This window comes from Suricata suricatta, chromosome 11 (assembly GCF_006229205.1).
Source record: "Suricata suricatta isolate VVHF042 chromosome 11, meerkat_22Aug2017_6uvM2_HiC, whole genome shotgun sequence".
NCBI lineage: Eukaryota > Metazoa > Chordata > Mammalia > Carnivora > Herpestidae > Suricata > Suricata suricatta.
The window spans coordinates 49362893-49371042 of NC_043710.1; the positions used below are offsets into that span (position 1 = coordinate 49362893).

Genomic DNA, 8150 nt, shown 5'->3' on the forward strand with positions numbered 1-8150 from the left:
AGAAATACAAACAATTATAAGAGTATATTATGAAAAACTACATGCCAACAAATTCAACAACTTGGAAGGAATGGGAAAATTCCCAGAAACATACAAACTACCAAAACTGAACCAGGAAGAAGTAGAAAACTGGAACAGACTGATAACCAGCAAAGAAATTGAATTGGGGGCACCTGGGTAGGTCAGGTGGCTAAGCGTCTGACCCTCGATTTCAGGTCAGCTCATGATTTTGGGTTTAGGTCATGATCTCACAGTCTGTAGGATCCAGTCCCATGTCAGGCTCTGCACTGACAGCAAGGAGCCTGATTGGGTTTCCTTCTCTGTCTGTATCTCAAAATAAACATTAAAAAAAAAATAAAAGAAATTTGAATCAGTAATCAAAAATCTCCCAACAACAAATGTCCAGGGCCAGATGGCTTCACAGGCAAATATTAACAAACATTTAAAGAAGAGAAGGGGTGCCTGGCTGGCTCATTGAGTAGAGCATGGAACTCTTGATCTCACTGTTGTAGGTTTGAATCCCAAGTTGGGTGTAGAGATTACTAAAAAATAAAATCTTAAAAATTGTTTTAAAAAATAAAATAAAGAAGAGTTAATACCTTCTCTTTGCAAAGTACAGAAAAGAAAGGGAAACTTCTAAATTCGTTCAATGAGGCCAGCATTACCCTGACACCAAAATCAGATAAAGACTCCACTAAAAAAGAAAACTACAGGCCAATATCCCTGATGGATACAGATGCAAAAATTCTCAATAGAATACCAGCAACCTGAAGCCAACACTACATTAAAAGAATCATTCACCACCATCAAGTGGGATTTCTTCCTGGTCTGGAAGTGTGGTTCAATATTCACAAATCAATCAATGTGATATATCACATCAACAGAAGAAAAGATAAGAACCTTATGAACATTTCAATAGATGCAAAAAAGCATTTGACAAAATACAGCATCCTTTCTTGATAAAAACCATCAAGAAAGTAGAGATAGAAGGAACATACCTAAATATCATAAAGACCATATACAAAAGACCCACAGCTAATATCATCCTCAATGAAGAAAAATTGAGACCATTTCCCCTAAGGTCAAAAGCACAACAGGGATGTCCACTCTCACCATTGCTTTTTAAAATAGCACTAGAAGTCCTAGCCTCAGCAATTAAACAACAAAAAGAATTAAAGGCATCCAAATTGTTGAGGAAGAAGTCAAACTTTCACTATTTGCAGATGACATGATGCTATATAGAAAACCTGAAAGACCACCAAAAACTTGCTAGAACTGATATATGAATTCAGTAAAGTTGTAGGACATAAAACCAACATACAGAAATCAGTTAACAAACAAAGTAAAGTTAGAGGGAACATGTTTCAGCATAATAAAGGCCCTATGTGAAAAACCAACAGCTAATATGATCATAAATGGGGAAAAACTGAGAGCTTTACTTCTATGGTCAGGAACAAGACAGGGATGTCCACTCTCACTACTGTTATTTAAGCATAGTTTTTAATGGAAGTTCTAGCCTCAGCAAAAAGAAACAAAAAGCATCCAAACTGGCAAAGAAGCAGCCAAACTTTCACTATTTGCAGACGACAGGATGCTACATATAGAAAACCCAAAAGACTCCACCAAAAAATTGCTAGAACTGACACTTTAATTTAGTAAAGTCATAGGATACAAAATCAATGCAAAATCTTTTACATTTCTATACACCAATAATTAAAAGCAGAAAGAGAAATCAAGGAATCAATCCTATTTACAATTGGGCCCAAAACCATAAAATGCCTAGGAATAAACCTAACCAAAGAGGTTAAAGATCTATACTCTGAAAACTATAAAGCACTGATCAAAGAAATTAAAGAGGATACAAAGAAATGGAAAAACAGTTCATGCTTATGGACGAAAGAACAAATATTGTTAAAATTTCTATATTACCCAAAGCAATGCACATTTAATGCAATTCATATCAAAATATCAAAAGCATTTTTCACAGAGCTAGAACCAACAATCCAAAAATTGGTATGGAACAACAAAAGGTCCTGACTATCCAAAGCAGCCTTAAAAAAAAAAAGCAAAGCCAGAGGTATCACAATTCCAGACTTCAAATTATATTACAAAAGCTGTAGTGATCAAGACAGTATAGTACTGGCAAAAAAAATCAAACCCATAGATCCATAGAACAGAATGGAAAACCCATAAATGAATCCACAGCTATATGGTTAACTAATCTTTGACAAAGTAGGAAAGAATATCCAAAGGAAAAAAGATCATCTCTTCAACAAATGGTGTTGTGAAAACTGGACAGCAACATGCAGAAGAATGAAACTGGATCACTTTCTTACACCATACACAAAAATAAATTCAAAATGGATGACAGACATACATGTGAGACAGGAAACTATAAAAATCCTAGAGAACACAGACAGCAACCTCTTTGACTTCAGCCATAGCAACTTTTTACTAGATATGTCTCCTAGGGCAAGGGAAATAAAAGTAACAATAAACAATTGGGAATTCATGAAAATAAAAAGCTTCTGCACAGTGAAGGAAATAAGCAGCAAAACTAGAAGGCAACATATGGAATAGGAGAAGATATTTGTAAATGAGGTATCCAAATAAAGGGTTAGTATCCAAAATCTCCGAAGAACTTATAAAACTGAACACCCAAAAGATAATTAATCCAATTTAAAAATGGGCAGAAGGCACAGATAGACATTTTCTCCAAGAAAATATGACCAATAGACACATGAAAATATGCTTAACATCACTCATTATCAGGGAAATACAAATCAAAACTACAATGAGATATCACTCACACCTGTCAGAATGGCTAAAATTAACAACATGAGAAACAACAGGTATTGGTGAAGATGTGGAGAAAGGGAAACCCACTCACACTGTTGGTGGGAATGCAAATTGGTGCAGCCACTCTGAAAAAGTTTGGAGGTTCTTCAAAAAGTTAAAAACCTTATAACCAAGCAGTTGCACTATTAGGTATTTACTCCAAGAACATAAAAATACTAATTTGAAGGTTACCGCACACCCTAATGTTTATAGCAGCACTATCTATAATAGCCAAATTGTGGAAAGAGTCCAAATGTCCATCAACTGATGAACAGATAAAGAAGATGTAGTATATATAAACAATGGAATATTACTCAGCCATAAAAAGAATGAAATCTTCCTATCTACAATTATGTGGATGGAGCTAGAGAGTATTATGCTAAGCAAAACAAGTCAGGCAAAGAAAGGCAAATACCATATGATTTCACTCATATGTGGAATTTAAAAAACAAAACAGTTTAACGGGGCGGGGGGGGAAGAGAGAGAAAAACCAGGAAACAGACTCTTAACTATAGAGGACAAACTGATGGTTAGCAGAGGGGAGGGGGCAGGGGGATGGGTAAAATAGGTAAAGGGGATTAAGGAGAGCACTTGTGATGAGCACTGGGTGCTCTATGTTAGTGATAAATTACTAAATTCTACTCTATTCTAATATTAGTAAAACTAGTATTACACAAAATGTTTAACTGGAATTTTAACAAAAACTTAAAAAATAAATAAGCAAAATGAAATGACTGTCAAATTAAGAAAAAATACACTGCTGCCTAAATAGATATTAATGAATGAAGGACATGTACAGATAATTCACTAAAGAGGCATAAGCAGCAAAAAAAAAGATGAAAAAATGTTGATCTTTTAGCTATAAAAAAAATGTTGGCTAAAATGAAAAAATATTGGGACATCTGGGTGGTTCAGTTGGTTAAGCATCTGATTTCAGCTCAGGTCATAATCTCATGATTCATGAGTTTGAACCCCATTTCGGGCTCTGTGCTGACAGCTTAGAGCCTGGAGCCTGCTTTGGATTTTTTGTCTCCATCACTCTCTGCCCCTCTCCTGCTCATGCTCCATCTCTATCTTTCAAAAAAAAATTTTTTTTAATGAAACTATATTTTCCTGATTCTGAATTTGAAAAAACTTTTAAAAAGTTATAATGCTCAGTGTTAGTAAGGGTTGTATGTACTAACCTTAAAATCCTGTCTGGAAAATAATTTTGAAGAAGTATACCAAAGTACTTATATATTGATATCCTTTACTTAAGCAACCTTATTAACTGAAATTCATGTTATTAAAATAGGTGTTATTTTCACTGCTAGGGATTTACCCAAAGGATACAGAAGTGCTGATGCATAGGAGCACATGTACCCCAATGTTCATAGCGGCACTTTCTACAATAGCCAAATCATGGAAAGAGCCTAAATGTCTTGATGAATGGATCAAGAAGACGTGGTATATATATACAATGGAGTACTACATGGCAATGAGAAAGAATGAAATCTGGCCATTTGTAGCAATGTGGATGGACCTCGAGGGTATCATGCTAAGCGAAATAAGTCAGGCAGAGAAGGATAGATACCATATGTTTGCACTCATAGGTCTAACAGGAGAAACCTAACAGAGGACCATAGGGAGGGGAAGGGGGAAAGAGAATTGGGGAGAGAGAGGAACACAAACCATGAGAGACTATTGAATACTGAAAACGAACCATGGACTGAAGCGGAAGGGGGAGAGAGGGAAGAGGGTGATGGTCATGGTGGGGAGCACTTGTGGGGAGAAGCACTGGGTGTTATATGGAAACCAATTTGACAATAAACTATTAAATAAAAAAACTTTTTAAAAAGGTGCTATTTTAAAAGTTTATCTAACAAAATCATTAAACATGGACAGATAAATATTTCAGCAATTATAAATCATATTCTTAAATAAACTAATAACATTCAAAAATATTCACAAGGCAAATAAAAATTAGAATGAAAACTATTTCTGTATCATGACTGTACATTTGTCCATACAAACAGCCACTCATATGGGGAACACGTCAGATTCGGAGCTCGGCGAAAAGCGGGACCAGTGTGTGGCAGATGTGGTTATGAAGACAAGTGCTCGTTTTGGATTAGGACTTGTTTTCTCACTTCCCTGCTTTAAAAGAAGAATGTGACCAGTAGCCTTTGGTTCTGGCATGGGATGAGGAATGGCTTCACTCCAACTGTCAGCATGATTTCTAGGCTCCCTATCTTCTACATGGAAAATCTGTCAAAGAACAGGAGCAGTGACTTAACACCTGAGAACATCCCAGTGGGAGGAAGAGAGAAATCACGTGTGCTCCTTGGGAATACTGAAGTGCCCCCTAGTGAGCGGACAGTCTTCTGGAACACTGTCAGCAGTAATGCTTTTAGAAACTCCAGCATGCTGTTTATGTATTTGAAAGGAAGTTAGTTTCTTGTTTTGTATTTTGTCCCTGGAAACTGCAAGGAGGTGGTCTTGAAAGAAGTACATTAAAAATGGGCAGCTCCCCGAAAAGAAACCCCAAATAACAATACATGTGTATGCATACAAATGCTTTAGGAAAATAGCCAAAATCTAATTTTATCTTTATGGGTCTATTATGAGTGTGCTTTCTTTTATTCTCTTTATTTTTTTGTAATTTTGAAACACAGAATATTATATTTTTCTAATAATTAATGAATTTGGAGAATAAGGATAAGGGGATATTTCTAAAACTAGGAGACATTCATTCATTCATATACTCATGTAACAAATATTTACCAAGGGGCTATTGGTGCCAGGCACTTGGTCAGGTCCTCAGTGTACATACAAAGGGCATGATTCCTTCCCCCAGTGACCTTATAGTCCCTTGGTCCCTTATAGTCCCTTTGACTCTCAAGATTTGTATTTTTGGTTTTCAGCCTCTTTCTTAGTATTATCTCACTCAGAATAAATAGGTTGCATTTTCTCATAGTCAGCAAAAAAAAAAAAAAAAAAAAAAAAAGCTTGCTTTTCTTCAAAGAAAAGCTAGCAACCAATTCTCTTAACTTGCTATCCTTTTGCCCTAATAGGCAGCCTTCCCTGAAGCTAACCTTTTCCCTGAAAGATGACTGTGTCATCAGCAGCAGCCAAATTGCCAAATGACACCTTCCTTTCTCTCTGATGTGTTACCAGCCTAGGAGCTCAGTTTAGCAGAGTTCTCTGCCGAAGCCCAAAAGGAATGAATTGTTTCCTTTTAAATAAACAGTAAGACAAGCTCCAGGAAGAGCTACAGTGAGCCACACTTCCCTCCAAGAATTTTGCTGGTATTTCTAAAATATAGTGTGGGGTGGGGGGCAGGATGAATAGGTGCTAGGTACACATAACATATGTGCACTAGATTTCCCAAGCAACACTTAATAATTAATGCAAAATCTATTTAATAAATGATTCCAAAATTAACCTTCGCTAAAGCTACTGACCTTTTACTTACTGATTGGCTGAACCAGAATTTTAAAGGATTATTTTTCCTCCAGTTAGAAACACCTTCTGTCAGGCAGTCATTTAACACTTAAAGAGAATCCCTTCCAAATGGCAGTGACGATCCTAGCCACCGGGGATATTGAGATGAATGGGGCAGTCTGTAGTCTTAACCTCCTTACTGGATCGAGCAGAGGTATAGAAAATATTACAGTACTGTGAGCTAAGGGCTATGTTCAAGGAATTTTCAAGAAGCTTTGGGAGCCAAAGGAAAGATCATCTCATAAATTCTCATAAACATATGCTTTATGTGTTAAGTTTGCACACGTGTAGAAGCTTGAATGGCACACAAAATGGGGATAGGAAAAGAAGAGGCATGTGAAAAGGTAAGGAACCAACAACAATATTATAAAATGCGAACCAGGATAATTTATGACACTAATGGTTGATTTGTTTCTGTTGCTGTGAAAGCACTGAAAAGAATGTGAGTTCTTTGTGGGGCACCTAAAGGGCTCAATCGGTTAAGGGTCCAGCTCCTGATTTCATCTCATGTCATGATCTCAGCATTCATGAGATCAAGCCCTGCTTGAGATTGTCTCCCTCCCTCCCTCTCTCTCTGTCCCTTCCCCACAAGTGCGCGTGCTCTCACTAGCTCTCTCTCTCTCTCAAAATAAATAAAAACTTAAAACAAAAAAGAATGTGAGCTCTTGTGTTTTTCTCATGTTTTCTCTCCTCTGCATTCTGACGAGATATTGAGCACTCTAAATCCATTTTCTAGTCATTAATTCAACCCTCCAGATAGCACCATGAGGGAGGAACCACCATCTTCTCTAGTTTACAGGTACGAAAACTGAAGCACAGAACCAATAAGCCACTTATTGCTTAGTGATAAACCAGAATTCAAATAGACTGGGTCAAAGCCTATATTCTACAAACACTACCCAGATAAAGAATTAATATACAGAATATATAAAGATCTCCCACAACTCAAGAAGAAAAAACACAGAAAAAAAGTCACAGGCAATAAAATTCATAGAAGAAAAAATCTCAACTGGGCAATAAATATGCAAAAAGATGTTCAACCTTATTTAGTTTTTGCAAAATAAAAGCAAGTAAAGCAACAACACAGTGCCGTTTTTTCCTCATCAAATAGGCATATATTAAAAAGTCTTACAATGTTGGTTATTTACAAAGCTTTGGGGAAAATGGAATAGTCATCATTACTGATAAAAACATAAGTTGGCATAACTTCAGAGAACAATTGATAGTAGCTATGCAAACTTTAGGATCCAGCAGTCCACATCCAGATGTACAAACTAGAAAAAAATTCATACACATATGCGCCATAAAACATGTGACAGCAATTAATCCATTGTTTGTGATACTATAAATCCGACCACCTAAATCTTTATTACAAAGGAAACAGACTCAACTTGTTAGGTTGGCAATCGTGTTATGAAATACTCTACAGTGAATAAAACCTGTGAACTATATATAGATTACCTATGTCTGTAAGCAATTAACCATCATTAATTCTGGGTTGTGGAAGATTAGGTATTTGTTATATTATTCTTGTTTTTCCATAACTTATAAATTTCTTAGAAAAAGAGCACAATCTCTTAGGCAAGAGATCTTAGGATCTTTCTATTCCTTAGGAAAAGACAATCTGTCTTCTATCTTAAGGAAAGAAGCATAAATCCCACAGGATACCCTAAATATCTCAGATCCCAGTTATTTTTCCCACTTTTTGTTACTTTCTTGACTTTGTAGAGACAGATAAGTTTTTCAGAAGATTTATGGTTATATGACACCCCCCCTTGCCTTTGGATTATTGGTTCTAGAGCAAAAGGGTAGCTCTTAACAAAGGCACA

General features: G+C 36.2%; 1 pseudogene; it reads left to right on the plus strand.

The window, feature by feature from the left end:
- The first annotated feature begins 4861 nt into the window (after positions 1-4861).
- Positions 4862-5108, plus strand: LOC115272518 (annotated as a pseudogene).
- The last annotated feature ends 3042 nt before the right edge of the window (positions 5109-8150 follow it).